Here is a 16767-nt window from a genome sequence, read left to right on the forward strand (position 1 = left end):
TTGAACCCTTCTGCCAGCAACATTTATTTACTACCACACATGGGAATCATAATGTGAAACGCAACATCCCCTTCATTGCAGAGGATCCACAAGGAAGGGCACCCAGTAGAACGGAACCCCCCGCCCCCACTCCTGCTGAGGCTGGGATAGCCATGTGACTCGTTTTGGCCAGTGAAGTGTGAGGGGACATATGCCTCATCCAGGTACACACTTTCAGAGTCCGTGTACGAGTCTCCATCCTCTTTTCTCGCTGTTGTCCTCCTAGAGACGGAGGTAGACTCTCTGTTTGAACCGTGGCCCTGTCTTCAGGAAATGTTTTGCAAGCAAATGTTCTACCACTCGCCCTGTGCCTTCCAAAATGATGATATGATGATATGGTGATATGATTCCATAATGGTGGGAATTGGGCTGCAACTCTCCCATTCCTTCTAGCTCAGGTGAGTCTTTGATAAAAGCCCATGTTCAAATTCAATAAGACTCTTGTTTCTCCTTAGAAATGCAAAGAAATGGGAGAACGGCAGTATCTTCTACTGGAAACAAATAGCTCCTTATAACATTAACAGATCAAAACAGCAATTAGAAATAGGACAAATAAAGTTAAAAGTCCCTAGATCCCGTTGCAAAGCTCTGAAATTTGGACCTTGACAATATAGAAATTTGTCCCCTGCTACCCGCCCCCCCCCCACCTCCAACACCCAAACTTGGATGCTCCCTAGGGATTGTGAAAAGTTGTCATTATTGAGCATGTTTGAAGCTCAGATGTATATTCCAGGAAAGTCAGGGGGGCTTGTTTATCCCAATGGCTGTAGTCGTGTGTTAGAGATCACATAAAGTTCAATTTCTTTATTTTATTTACTGTGCAGAAGAACATCTGTTGTTCAGATTCCTTTCTTCAGGGCAGTTTTGCACAAACTTCTCCAAGCCTATTTTGCTTTCTGTCATCCCAAACTCAGCCATAAATCCCTTTCTACTCTGTTTTGTGCATCATTAGAAGGCACATTGTGTATAGAAATGCTGTTTGTATGTTGAACTCTCATTGCTTATATGCCATACTTGCTGCCTCTTTCTGAGCCCAGCAGGAAATTACCTTCTGCTCAAATGATTCCCTTTCCTTCTATCACCCCACCATCATCTTAGTACAATTTTTTCTTCCCAGATGATCTGATGGAGTCCTTATGTTGACTGTTGATGGCAGGGTCTCATGTCCTCCTAGAAACAGAATTCTCATCTTGAGTTAGAGAAAGGAATCTTAAGCCTTCTGAGATCATCTGCTATTTAATTATAGAGGACAGCCTTCTGTTACTCAATTTATATACAGGTTTTGTAGAATTTACACTTCTGTTAACAGGGTGTTAAAATAGGACTCTTTCTATCTTGGTTTCGGTAGAGCCTGCAAAAACCTAATCGCGAAATTTAGGTGTTACCCTAATTTCTAAAATGAGGTGCTAGACCACCTATGCAGGGTTGTGAAGAGGTAATTGGGAACCAGTGTTGTTACCCTTGATCAGCCCTCAGTTTAAGAATAAAACATGAGTTTGAAAAGGCTGAGTGAGAGAATATCTTAGAAGAAAGGCGAAGGAATGCTCTGGTATTTTCTACATACCTATGGGGGAAAGGGAGAGGATGGTTATGTCTAGTGAGAGGCCATTTCAGGAAACCACTTGGAGCCTTGCTATGTGTTCTCTGGAGTTCAGGGACCCCACCAACTGGTGGCTGACTCCTGCCTCAAAGGTCCCCAGAAGATCAGTTGGCGGACCAGCCTATGTGGCATTGGAGTGAAGAAAGATGGTGGTATCGGGGACTAGTGACCTTTCCACCAATGTCAATGGTAATCAAAGGTGCTTTGACATGGGAGTGAAATTTTGGATTTCACTCAAGAGAGTGAATGGGTTTATACGTGTACTATGGAACCATGGGTAAGGTATAGGCGGGCTGGTGCCCAGGGGAGGAGGAAGAAGTTGCAAGCGGTCAGGAGCAGAAGGACCACTGCCTGCACTAAGGGAAGTACAATCAAGTGTCCACATGGGGACATTCTCTCGAAATTCATGAAAGAACCCCAAGACCCCAAGTCAGAAAGAGTTGTTTTTGAACGTCAGTCAGCCATTTGGCACCCTTTCTACCCCATTGTAGAGGAACAACTCGCCATTAACTGACTTTAAAGGAAGACTGGGGGAAAGAAGAAAGTTGCCCTTCTGCTTGCGCACTGAGTCTGGTTAGATCAATGGAATGGTATTGCTTCTTTGGGGATTTTCCTGCATATTGATAATATACTTACTATCCTGAATTATTTGCTAGAGTTTGTTGTCTTTTAGAGCATCTGTTTTTCCTTTGAATATTATTATTTAAGTAACAAATACAAACTGAGTGTCAACTATGTGTTAGGAAGTATTATGTATTGGAAAACAAATACAAAAAGAAAAATTTTGGGTCTCAGGTTCTTTACACTTTAATGGGAAAGGCACATGGCAAATTTGGACATGTGGATGGATTCTATAGTATAGTATTAGTATAGTATTAGTATAGTATTAGTATAGTATTAGTATAGTATTAGTATAGTATTAGTATAGTATTAGTATAGTATTAGTATAGTATTAGTATAGTATAGTATAGTATGTAATGGGACCATTATATATGGGACCATATATAAATGTCACCAAGATGTGAGTGATGGTGCTTGTCTTTTGAAAAGATGCATTAATGGCTATAAGTTTATTTCTACCTGTTGCTTTAGTTTCAAACCATTAATTTGTATATGTAGTATTTTCATTATTGTTCATTTCTAAATATTTCATAATTTTCATTATGAGTTCTTTTATCACTAGTGTGTTTTCAAACTTCCAAAAGCCTTTTCTATCTTTGATTAACGTTTTCTAATTAAAAAAAATTTTTTTAATGTTTATTCATTTTTGAGAGACAAAGTGTGAGTTGGGGGAAGGGTAGAGAGCGAGGGAGACACAGAATCTGAAGCAGGCTCGGGGCTCTGAGCTGTCAGCACAGAGCCTGATGCGGGGCTCGAACTCCCAGACCTTGTGATCATGACCTGAGCCAAAGTTGGACGCTTAACCGACTGAGCCACCCAGGTGCCCCTATGTTTTCTAATTTTATTACACTGTTGTTAGAAACCATTTTTTAAGATCATGATTGTTTGGTACTTGTTAAGGTTTGCTTTATAACTTAGTTGTCATTGATTTTTTTATAAGTGTTCTGTGCGCGTTTCAAATACATATCTTATCAAATACATATTTTATCCTAGAATTATTGAATATAAAGTTCTATATATGTAATTATATCAGGCTTGTCGATTATTTAGTTTAAACCTTATTATCTTTCTTACTTTTCAGTCTGCTTAATCTATAAATTACCAAGAGAGACCTACGAACGTCTTCTGCCTGGCTACATTGATCTAATCTTCCTTGTAATTGTTTTATTTGTATATGAAGTTCTGTTTTTAGGTACATACTGTTTTGGGATTGTTTCCCTTGTGAAATGTTCTTTTGATATATAATATCCTTCTTCATCCCTTATAATTAAGATGACGGTAATTTATCATTCAAGCAGAGATAATTTTGGTAGCGAAAAGGGACACTAAAGTAATTAATAGGTAGTTCTAAGTGGGAAGTTTATAGCAATAAACATCTGTATTAGCAAAAAAGAAAGATCTGAAGTAAACACCTTAACTTTTTATTCAAGGACTAGAAAAAGAACAAAACCTAAAGTTAGCAGGTGAAGGAAATGATAGAGCAGTGAAATAGAGAATAAGAAAACAATAGAAAAGAACATCAAAAGTAATAATTGGTTCTTTGAAAAGTTAACCAAAATTGACAAACCTTTAGCTAGACTAACCAAGAAAAAAAAAGACCCAAATAAATAATATTGTAAGTGGAAAAGGAAACATTACAACTGATACTGTGGAGATACAAAGGATCCTAAGAGATGACCATGAACAATTATATATGACCAAATTGGACGACCTAGAAAAAAAATGGATATTTCTAGACACATACAACCTACCGTGACTCAATAATGAAGAAATATAATATTTTTTGAACATACCAATAATATTTAGTAAGGAGATTGAGTTTTCAATAAAAAAAATATCTCAAGAAAGAAAACCCAGGACAAGATAGTTTTCACTGGTGAATTCTTTGAAACATGTAAAGAATTAATGCCAATCCTTCTCAAACTCTTCCAAAAAGTTGAAGAGGGAGGAACCTTCTGAAACTCATTTTATAAGGCCATCGCAACTCTGATACTCAACCAGACAAAGTCTGAAGAAGAAAAGAAAATTACAAAAAAACCCCCAATGAATGTCGATGCAAAAGTTCTCAAGAAAACTCAGCAAATCAAATTCAACAGAACAGTGAAAGGATAATACACCATGATCAAGTGGGATTCATCCCTGGGATGCAAGGATGGTTCAACATACACAAATTAATAAATGTGATATGTCACATTAATAGGATGAAAGATAAAAGATAAAAGTCACATCTCAATAGACGCAGTTGGCAAAATACAACATACTTTCATGATAAAAACTCTCACCAAATTGGGTATAGAGGGAACATACTGATAAAGACCGTATGCGATAAGCCCACAGCTAACATCATACTTAATGGTGAAAGCTTTCAGGCGTCTTCTCTATGATCAGACAAAGGTGTCTCTCAACACTTGTATTCAACAAATGAAAAAGTATGGTGAAAGTCCTAGCCAAGGTAATCAGGCAAGAAAAAGAAAGAGAGACCTAAAAATCAGAAAGGAAGAAATAAAATTGTCTGTCTTTGCAGATGATATGAACTTATATATGAAAAAATCCTAAAGATTTCACCAAAAAAGTTACAACTAATCAATAAACTTAGTAAAGTTGTGGGATACAAAATCAACATATAGAAATCAGTTGCATGTCTTTTCTAAAAATTTTAATTCCAGAATAAATTCTAAAAATTTAATTCCAGGTATACAATATAGTGCTTCAACACTTCTATTACTCAGTGCTCATCAAGATAAATGTACTCTTAATCTCCACCTATTCCACCCATTCCCCATCCTCCTCCCCTCTGGCAATCATTGGTTTGTTCTCTAAAGTGAAGAGTCTTTTTTGTTTGTCTCCTTTTTTCTTTGTCCATTTATTTCGTTTCTTAAATTCTGCATATGGGTGAAATCATATGGTATTTGTCTTTCTCTGACTGACTTCCCTTAGCATTATACCCTCTAGATCCATCTATGTTGTTGCATATGGCAAGATTGCATTCTTTTTTATGGCTGAGTGTGTGTGTGTGTGTGTGTACATATAGTACATATGTATACATATGTATACATATATGTATACACACACACACCATATCTTCTTTATCCATTCATCTATGTATGGACAATTAGGTTGCTTCCGTATCTTCGGTATTGTAAATACTGCTGCAGTAAACATAGGGGTACATATATCTTTTCAAATTAGTGTTTTGTATTCTTTGGGTAAATACCCAGTAGTAGAATTACTGGAACACATGGTAATTCTATTTTTAATATTTTGAGGAACTTCAATTCTGTCTTCCACAGTGGCTGCACCAGTTTGTATTCCCACCAACCGTGTATGAGGGTTCCTCTTTCTCCACATCCTTGGCAACATTTATTGTTTCCTGTGTTTTTCATTCTAGCCATTCTGACAGGTGGGAGGTGATATCTCATTGTGGTTTGAATTTGCATTTCCCTGATGATGAGTGATGCTGAGCATCTTTTCATGTGTCTGTTGGCCATCTGTATGTCTTTGGAAAAATGTCTGTTCATGTCTTCTGCCCATTTTTTATTTGGATTATTTGTGTGAGTGTGTGTGTGTGTGTGTGTGTGTGTGTGTGTGTGTATGTGTGTGTGTGTGTGTGTGTGTTGAGTTGTATCAGTTCTTTATATATTTTGAATACTAACCCTTTATTGGATATGTCATTTGAAAATATCTTTTCTCAATTAGTAGATTGTCTTTTAGTTTTGTTGATTGTTCTTTTGCTATGCAGAAACTTTATTTTGATGTAGTCCCAGTAGTATATTTTACTTTTGTTTCCGTTGTCTCAAGAGACGTAACTAGAAAAATGTTGCTAAGGTCGATGTCAGAGAAAGTACTGCCTGTCTTCTCTTCTAGAATTTTTACGGTTTCAGGTCTCACATTTAGGTCTTTAATCCATTTTAAATTTGTGTGTGTGTAGTAGGGTGCACGCACGCGCGCCTGTACTTATGTGTCTGGTGTAAGAAAGTGGTCCAATTTCATTCTTTTGCATGTTGCTGTCCAGTTTTCCTAACACCATTTGTTGAAGAGACTGTCTTTTTCCCATTGCATATTCTTTTTTTAATGTTTTTTATTTTTTTAAATTTATTTTTTAACTTATATCCAAGTTAGTTAGCATATAGTGCAGCAATGATTTCAGGAGTAGATTCCTTAGTGCCCCTTACCCATTCAGCCCATCCCCCCTCCCACAACAACTCCAGTAACCCTCTGTTTGTTATCCATATTTAAGAGTCCCTTCTGTTTTGTCCCCCTCTCTGTTTTTATATTATTTTTGCTTCCCTTCCTTATGTTCATCTGTTTTGTCTCTTAAAGTTTTCATAGGAGTGAAGTCATGTAATATTTGTCTTTCTCTGACTAATTTCGCTTAGCATAATACCCCCTAGTTCCGTCCACATAGTTGCAAATGGCAAGATTTTATTCTTTTTGATTGTGGAGTAATAATCCATTGTGTGTGTGTGTGTGTGTGTGTGTGTGTGTGTATATATATATCCCTTCGAAACAGCACACCTGTATCCCTTGGATAAATACCTAGTAGTGCAATTGCTGGGTGATCGGATAGTTCTATTTTTAGTTTTTTGAGGAACCTCCATACTGTTTTCCAGAGTGGCTGCACCAGCTTGCATTGCCACCAACAGTGCAAAAGAGATCCTCTTTCTCCGCATCCTCGCCAACATCTGTTGTTGCCTGAGTTGCTCATGTTAGCCATTCTGACAGGTGTCAGGTGGTATCTCATTGTGGTTTTGATTTGTGTAGAAATCACTTGCATTTCTATACACTAACAGCAAGACATCCACAAAAGGAATAATGAAAGCAGTCCTATTCACATTCACAATAGCATCAAGAACAAATATCTAGGAATAGATTTGACCAAAGAGGTGAAGGACCTGTGGACTGAAAAGTATAAGACCCTGCTGAAAGAAACTGCATAAGACACAACTAAGTGGAAATACATCCTGTGTTCATGTACTGGGAGACCTGATGTTGTTAAATGTATACACCACCCCCAAGTCATCCGTAGAGTCAATGCAATCAATACCTATCAAAATTCCAATAGCGTTTTTCACAGAACCAGAAAAAACAACTCTCAAATTTCGTATGGAACTTCAAAAGACCCCAAATTGCCAAAGCAATCCTGAGAAAGAATTGAGGGCATGCATTTACAATCAACTAATGTTTGACAAGGGAGCCAAGAATGCTCAACGGAGGAAGGATAGGCTCTTCAATAAATGGTGTTGGGAAAATTGGATAATCACATGCAAAAGAATGAAATTGGACCCTTTTCTAACTGGGCTCACAAAAACTAACTTGAAATGGATTAAAGACTTAAATGTGAGACCCGAAACCATGAAACTCCGGGAAGAAAACCTAGGGAAAAAAGTCCTTGACATTGGTCTTGGCAATTATTTTTTGGATGTGACACCAAACGCAGAAACAACAAAACCAAAAATAAGTCAGACTGCAGCAAACTAAAAAAAAAGGGGGGGGGGGCAACAACCAACAACTTCCTGCACAACAAAAGAGATCATCAACAACATGAAATGGCAACCTACAGAACAGGAGAAAATATTTGTAAATTGTATATCTGATAAGGCGTTAATATCCAAAATATGTAAGAAACTCCTACACTTCAATAGGAGGGGAAAAAAGCACGATTATAAGATGGGCAGAGGCACTCAATAGACCGTTTCCCAAAGAAGACGTACAAATGGTCACCAGGTACATGAGAACATGCTCAACATCACTAATCCTCAGGGCCATATCATTTAAACCACAACGAGATAGTGTTTCACACCTGTTAGGATTGCTCTTATGAAAAAAGATAAGAGCTAACAAATGCTGGCGAGGATGTGGGGACAAAAGGGGAGCGATTGTGCGTGGTTAGCGGGGGGATGTGAATTGGCACAGCCGCTGTGGAAAACAGTGTGGAGGTTCCTCAAAAAACCAAAAGTAGAACTAGCCTATTATCCAGCATCCTACTTTTGGGTATAGACCCAAAGGAAATGAAAATAGGATTTTGAGGTATTTATGCTTTCATGTTCATTACAACATTATCACAGGAGGCAAGATATGGAAACACCTAAGCGCTCTTCAACGGAAGAATAGATACTGATGTCCTACATACACACACACGTACATGCCTACACACACATGCCATGGAATACTATGCAGCCATGGGAAAGACGGGAATCCTGCCATTTGCAATGTGGATGGCCCTGAGGGCATTGTGAAATAAGTGAGACCGAAAGACAAATACCTATGATACCACTTACACGTGGAATCTGAACTAGCCAAGGTAGGTAGTGAAAACAGGGCTTCTCAGACTATGCAAAGCACAGCCACTGCAGGTTTGATACTGAACCGGAGACGTTTTCACCCCGAGTCTGAGCGGAAACAAGCCTCTTCGTTGTCCTATGTATTAGTTCATTTTTTTTCTTCCCGCTGTGCCTGCGACGGTGAGAGGACCTTTGGTATTGAGGGTGTCTGTTCCAACGACACACCTTTGTGTTGACCTTGTTGCCTATCCTCCTTGGACAGTTTAAAATCTCAACCTCCCGATTACTACATGGTCGAATTCTCTCTATTCTAGAGTTACTGTGATATCAACCCTCCCCTTGGGGAAGAGGCCTGTTCTAGAAACCCAGTGAACTGAGCTCAACAAAATGGGCCATATGCCCTGGGCTGCACCTTTGTAGAAGCATGGAAAAACATAGAAGGGGGGCTTTGAATTTCCAGTCTTTCCGTTTTCTTTGTAGCCTTAGCATTTTGAAGTGAGACGGTGTAGAACAAAGGTCTAGCTCCTTTGTTTACAAATAATGCAGATCCCTTTCCCACCAGAAGGCAAAGGTGGCCAAAGTCAGTGCAGATATGACAGATATCTTCTGTCTGCTGGGGGCAGTGTAAGGAGGTGAGGGTTGGATAAAGAAGCCGGGATCGGGGGCGCCTGGGTGGCACAGTCGTTTAAGAAGCCGGGACCAGGCAATGAGGACCCGCAGAGCCCAAGTGAAGGAGCTTAGATCCATGTTTCCTACATGAGTAATTTATGACACCCTCCAACTTTATCTTTTGGTAAAAAAATTCTCAAAATCTCCCGGTGTTGACTTCAAATGATTTCGTTGTAATTTTACTTAAATACATACAGCTATAAAACCAGGCTTAGGTCCTTACATTTATAGCTTCTGTGTAACCATGAAGCCAAAGCAGATTTATAAATTGTATTCAAATAAGACTGCAAACTAAACAGATCAAATAAAAAATTGCTTCAGGGTGTCAGATCAAGTTGTTTTGGGGAAGCAAAATGTCTCTCCATGCGACAATAGCACTGCGATCAGGTAGAGTGTTTTGAGTTTGACCTACTTGTGTTGTGTGTCAGAAACGACTCAATGACCATTTTTCTCTATTTAAACATGATGAAACCTTAATTTGTGCGGCGATGTGAAGTACTTCAACCTGCATTTGGCCCAAGGCATCATTTATCCAGTGTTTGTCTCTGGTCTCGCGCTCATTAGTCTGGGGAAATTACCTGGAGCCCATGTAGTTGTTAGGAAATGCAAATGCAGGCACTAAAATTTCAGGTACTTGGTTTTAAAATGGAAATCTAGACAATCCAGAATATAATTGTATGAAAAAATTATAAACATCATTGAAATGAAAATAGGAAAAATCTTGTTGAGATTTTGAAGCCTTTCCTCAATATGTCCGAAAGCCTCCTGAGTCTCCAGTCGAGGGCGCATCCATTATCCCAAAGATGATTTAGTATTTAGCGTACTTCAAGTGACGAACTGGAAGGATACCAGAGGAGGGGACCAGAGTGAAGGCAGAAAAAAAAGCGAGAAGACTGAGACAAGATATCCTAAAGGCCAACAGTGACTGTGCCCAGGTTGGCAGGGGATGGGTGGGGGACACTGCAGGGTGTACTGGGGTGCCCCACCCAGATCCCCTCTCTAGGCCAGTGCAGCTGCTGGGAATGTCTGGTGTGGTTCCCAGCTTCATCCTCTGGGAATTACCCTCAATGACAAGGAACTGCCTTGCTTGATGTTATACTCCTTTCTAAGGATCCACTCAGGCTGATGTGAGGATACGATCTCAATTTGGGGCAACATTGAAGGGCCGTCTGAGCTCTAGAGCCCTGTGTAGCTGGGTCTCAGTGGCAACTGTATTGTGGGACAGCTTCTCTCTGCCCAGTTCTGTCATCGTCCCTTCTAGCGGGCGCATCTCTCAAAAGTTCTCACCCATACAATTTCTGCTTGCAATTCCCTACCCGGGAATCTGAGTCTAGAGAGCCCAGTCTAAGACAGAGATTAATGGCGTCTGTGCACAGAGCAGATGAGTGTTCACTACTGTAGGCTTAGTGCTTAGCACGGTGCCTGGCACCTAACACAGACTCAGTAAATACTTGTTGCGTGAACGAATGAGTGACGGGTTCGAAGAAGTCAAGGATGACTACCACCATTCCGGCTTTGGATATTGATTAGATGAGGGGCAACTGGGGGGGGGGATATGATGAATTTAGATGTTACAAGTTCTCTGACATTTATTGCCTTGATTATATGCTTTTAGTCCTCACTCCGGGCCATGTACATAGCCCCTGACTAGACGTTGTATCCCCGCCTCCCAAGTACACCTAGTTTGGTTTTCTTGAGGTGGCTAGAGCTTCAGGGCGTTCCAAATGAGTCATAAGACAGTGTCCGTGAGAAGGAGATCTGTGGATTACTCCCCGATCTCCCAATCTGGTAACCTGTAGTTGAGATTCTAAGTCTTTGATGTCTGGCTATACTCAGGAGTGATGAGTCCAGATTTAATGGGCCTCATTGTGCATCAATACATAAAGTGACAATAATTAGATTGCATGAGGGGAGGAAATGCTTGGTTGTCTGATTGTCCCAAAGTTCATTTCTGGAGGTGTCCAGGGAGTGCTTTCATGGTGGAGACAAGAGCCATTACCATTTTAACGAGCCCAGTCTCCCCGTAGTTTACGGCTTCTTTTCACCCACGGCAAATCAGATGGGCAATTGCTTTCTCTTTGAAGGTGGCCTTTCTGGGATCCAAGATTAGGTCAGACACTCCTCCCCACTGTCAGGAAGCCTCATAAAGATCCTTCCTTTAATTGGAATTCTAGGCCATTAAGTAATGGCCTAATTTGCTGCCATGGACTGTTTCTTATATTAACGTTGCCGAAGGTAAGGAGCAGAGCGGGTTTGGGTATGGGTCTTCTGCTGTGTTCTGTTTCTTAAAGGGTCAGATTTGTGTTTCTGGAACAGAATAGTTGAATATACTTTGACGCGGAGGAGTACAGGGAGTGGGGGTGGAGTCACTTCAATAAAACAGAATTAGGGAAATGCGGAGGTAGCTGGGCCCTTGTAGGGAATTAAGCACCTGCTGCTCTGTGCTTTGTACATGATAATGCGGGGAAGGGGGCGCTAATCTAAAGTCACAGAGCTGATGGGCAGTTGAGCAGAACCTGGGCCAGCTGGGGTACCAATGCCATAGCACCCCAGGAATGGGGTGATTGTGTTGCAGGAATTGTGAGGTCCCCCTTATCACCACCAACAGAACGATCTGTTTCCCTTGGGAGTAGAACCTTCGGGCAAGGGACCAAGGGGTAAAGTTGAACTGTTGGTAGAGGTTCCCTATTCCTAATTATGGGTCACTGTCCCCTTTCCTACCCTAAGAGAGGTCTGCGAATTGCATCTGCCAAAGAAAATCTTAATCAGGAAATAAACTTCCCAGGTTAACAGTGCGAGTTTGAGAAATGTCTTAGGTCACTGGAATTGGAATTTCTGATCAAATTCTGGATGAATCTGAGGGGCCCGCAGAGGACCCAGTCTTCTGTAATCCACAATCGTGGTCATTACTGATGTTCAGGCTTCCTGCTGCAGGTTCCTCCCTGGAGTCCGCTTTTAAGATAGCGAGAGCTCTAGACGGCATTCGGTCCCAGCCACTGCCCCCAGACTGTCACTCTACGTAAATCCCTTAGTCCTGCTGGATCCCTCAAACAAAGCTAACCTGCCATCTGACACCTGGGCTTGTCACCTTTAATTCCAGGCCTTGGAGCTGCCGTCTCCAGGGAAATAAAGGGAGGATTTCTCCTCTGTCCTCACCTACTCTTGACATCTATTATTCCACCCATGGGCTTCTGCCCCAAGGGGCCCGCAGCTGTACTCTCTACTCTCCTGGGTGTCCGTGTAAAGCCACTCCCGAGTTTCGACCTGCCCATTTTGCTGTTCTAATTTTTTGGGCGTAGGATCCCGTGGCAATAAAATAGCTCCTTTTTGGAAGCTGTTTCTGTCGGAAAGCTTGCAAACAAAGAGAGTCTTTGAAAAAGAAGCTATTTTCTAATGGCTGAGTTTCAGGTATCATGAGGGCTATACCTGAAGCATTTTGGGGCAGAGGAGTTATTTCCAAGGTGCCCCCACCCCTGCCTTTACCCCCACATACCTAGCCTGGAGAGGGTGAGTTTGCTTTCTCCTTCCCTTAACCTTTCAGTGGTTGGGCAGATAGTTGGCTGGGTTATTGATCCAGGCTATCTAGGGGAAATAACATTTCTGTTACATGATAGGGGCAGGGCAGAGTGAGTCCATAAACCAGGGGATTCTTTGGGCCCTTGTAATACTTTGGCCCAGAGATTATTATGTATACATTTTAATGTATTGATTAAAGCAAGGGAAACAAATGTATGCTAGTAAGTGTATGTGTATTATAGATCCATACACATAGAGGTATATTTCTTGTATGTATGTGTATTATGTACATGTACATGTTTCTTGTGTATATATATAGTCGGTAGAGCAATCTCACCAGATAAAGCAACCAGTACTGGTTGAAAGTTAAAGGAACATGGGATAGGTAGTACAGGAAAGAAGTTAGAAGCCCACTTCTGGCCTTAGGACCAGTGGCAGAAACAAGGATTACGGTGGCTTCTCATGTTTTCTTCCTTGCTCTGTTAGACATTTATTTATATGCATCACCTAACTTAACTTTTGGCCTCTTTCTTTCTTTCGCTATTTTAAGATGCCTTGTTGGTGCTTAACTGCACAGTGTAATCCTCAAATTATGGGCTACCAAGATGGGAATGATGGGATTAGGAGGGTGAATGAAAGCCACTCAGTGGGTCACAGGACTTTGGGTCTTTCCTCTCGGGGAGAGGTGAAACGCTTCCGTTCGTACGAGAGATGGTTGCTTATGTTGGCCATTGTTGCTGGTGGTGCTGGGGGGATTCACTTGTGCAGAAGGTGTATTTGGGTGACGAGGGCCGAAGGGGTGGACTGTGGTAGACGCAGCGAATCGGTTCTCTCAGCTGCTGTTATCTTCCTTCCAGACGTGGAGGCTGGGAAGCTATTATACTACGTTCCCAAGACTCCTTTGCAGCCAGTGTTCTGTGAATAAATGGGGTTCTGCCAATTGCATGCACTCATGCAAAACTGGAAGGTGGAAGTGATTCAGAGTCCACCCTCCTACCTCTGTTGCCCTGGCAAGCAAGGTAATAAAGACGCGGATGCTTAGAGGCATCTGTGGCAGCTGGACTCCCCAGTTCGCTCTCTAGTCATCAGCTTCATGGGTACCCCAAGGCAGCTATGGCAGGAATAGTGGGGGCAGCAGCAGCAGCTTCCTCACCTCTGGGTCACAGGGTCACAGTGGTGTGTCCTTGAACTCAATAGTCTTGTGGTATGCCGGTCTCTTCCGTTTCTCCAGCCTTTCCAATATGTGGTAAGCGACTTAGTATGTTAAATATCTTTTAGTTTGAAGCATCTGACGTGGCTTCCACTTCCTGTATTGTACTCTGGTTTTTAGGCATAGCTTGGAGAGTCCTTTCTATGGAGGAATAGAGAATCAGGATGATTAATAATCTCCACCTTTGTGAACTGGGTTCAAGGATTCCTTTTCTCAGAATTTGCTTCGGCCACCCCCAGGGCGCCTCACTTGACACATTCCTAACATACATTTGTTTTGGTAGGGTGCGACGCAAGGAGCACTACACTGGGAGTCAGCCTAAATTAGGGTGGTGTATCTCTAAGCTGTGTGGCTTTGGGCAAACTGGTTTGGTTTCAAGCTGGTGACCTCGTTGAATGCTCTCTGATGAGCTCTAGCCGGCTGGCTCCAGTGAACCAGCGGCACATGGCCTTGCACGGGGTGAAGGTTACAGCCCAGAGGGGCAGAGTCAGCCATCAAACATGCAGTCACCTGCTTACAGGTTGGGATAAGCACAGTACAGGCAAAGGACAGCGTGTCATGGGAAAGTGATATTGGTAACGTTCATCTGGTGACTGGCTAAGGAAGCTGGGACGTTTTAAGCTAGGACCTGAAGGATAGAAGGGAGTCACCCAGGTAAGGAGAGGGAGGAACCAGAGGCACGAAGAGCATCCCAGGGGGAGGAAACAGCGCGTGTTTCCAGAACGAGCGTGGCTGTTGGCAGGAACATGGTGAGCCCGTGGGATTGTGGGTATGTAAGACTGGAGAGGGCAGCGGGGGCCAGGTCGTGCTGAGCCCGGCAGGCAGGGAAAGAAAGGGTGGTGGGTTTAAACCAAAGTACCCCGGGACGCCTCTGAAAGTTGTGTGCATGGCCGTGACGTGACCTCCCCAGCTACAGCCTGGAGAACGGATCCACTGGGCAGACGGGGGCGGAGTGACACTGTTTACGAGGCCCCTGCACAAGTGCACAGCAGATGCTGCCTGTGACCGAGCTGGGGGCAAGCAGTCCCGTTCAAGTTAACCTGTGGAGGTAGAGTTCTCAGCGACTGAACCTACAGAATGTTAGTTAGTTATTTTTATTTTAAAATTACCATACAATAGAATTGACTTTTTTGGGGGGGGGGGCCGCACAGTTTTAGAAATTTAAATACCTATAGATTCTTTTTTTTCCTTGTTTTTAATTTATTTTTATTTTATTTTCTTAAAGTTTATTTATTTATTTTGAGGGAGGGAGAGAGAGAGAGAGAGAGAGAGTGAGAGAGAGAGAGAAAATATCCCGACTAGGTTCCGTGCTGTCAGTACAGAGCCCAACACAGGGCTTGAACCCACAGACTGAGATCATGACCTGAGCCGAAATCAAGAGTCGACTGCTTAACCGACTGGAGCCATCCAGGGGCCCCTAAATACCTATAGATTCTTGGAACTAGCACCGTAATCAGGATTCGGAACAGTTCCATCACCCCCAAAGTCTTCCTAGTGTTTGTTCTACTTCTGTAGTCACACCGTCTCTCTCCGGGCCTAACAGAGCTGGATGTGGTGTGGGAATCGGAACCCAGACATGATGAGTATCCACTTAGATCCCAGTTATGTTCCTGATTGTCCTTCTGTATTCAGGAGCATCCAACCAGACCCAGCTTTGCCCAGAGGGTTACTTCACCTCTGGGGCCCGAGACAGCTTCCTACTATATCAGTATCCTCAGTCTCTATCTCCGTAGGCACAGAGAATGCAGGCAAAGCCTGCAAGGGCCGCTTGAGCTCACCAAAAATTTCCACATCCTGAGATACATCCACAAAGTCAGTAATGGGGGAAGGCAGTCTATTTTTAGGCACATAAATAATTTAGGTCAGAATATTCCAGGTAGCATTATATTACAGCTGGAAACAAACCTCAATTTGGAGGGTTATAAAATGATTTCAATAAACATCATTGCTAAAAGCATAAGCATTTTAATTAGCCCATCTGTAACTCCACAGGGCCTACCGAGATATAAGTATACATATATATTCATAATATAGATTGTTGTGAATATGTTTCTTATCCATTGCATCTCTCTCTGTCTTCCTTTCCCGTTATTGTCCTGTCACAAAGTGTCTTATTTTTTGAGTGAAAGAAAGGTGCTGCTTATTTGTATTCTGGGGTCATGGAAAACGGACACAATTTTGTTTTTGTTTTTGTTTTTTTTTCCAGAAAGGGGATAGGACCCAGGATGGCTCACATCATCTCAATTCCCCAAAGAACTTCAAGTATCATTTCACCGAGAGTTGCAACTTGCTTGTTCCCTGGGTCCAGTGAGGAGTGGGTCCAGTTGCCCGAGTCTTGTTAGTAAGGTGCCAGAACACCGGGAGATGCGTTACAGATGAGCAGCTAAAAGTGGGGAAGGGGAGGGGCGCCCGGGTGGGTCAGTCGGTTGAGTGGCCAACTTCAGCTCCGGTCATGATCTCGCGGTTCATGGGTTCGAGCCCCGCATTGGGCTCTGCACTGACAGCTTAGAGCCTGGAGCTGCTTCGGATTCTGTGTCTCCTTCTCTCTCTGCCTCTCCCCCACTCACACTCTGTCTCTCTCTCAAAAACATTAAAAAAAAGTTTAAAAAAAAAAGCGCGGAAGGGGAAGAAGGGGAGAAACCTTCTTCCCAGAAACTTCCTTACCAGGAACCTTCCTAAGTGATGGGTAGGGGTCTTCTGAGGAACCCTGTGAGACAGGCTGTGATTTCCAGACTCTATAGATGGGAAAACCAAGACTCAGAGTAGTTTTCTAAGGCTGTGTGGTTGTGTCTTGAGCCTGGAACTCAAGCCTGAGAAGGAGGTGGACTGTA

This window comes from Lynx canadensis, chromosome C2, assembly GCF_007474595.2.
Source record: "Lynx canadensis isolate LIC74 chromosome C2, mLynCan4.pri.v2, whole genome shotgun sequence".
NCBI classification, from domain to species: domain Eukaryota; kingdom Metazoa; phylum Chordata; class Mammalia; order Carnivora; family Felidae; genus Lynx; species Lynx canadensis.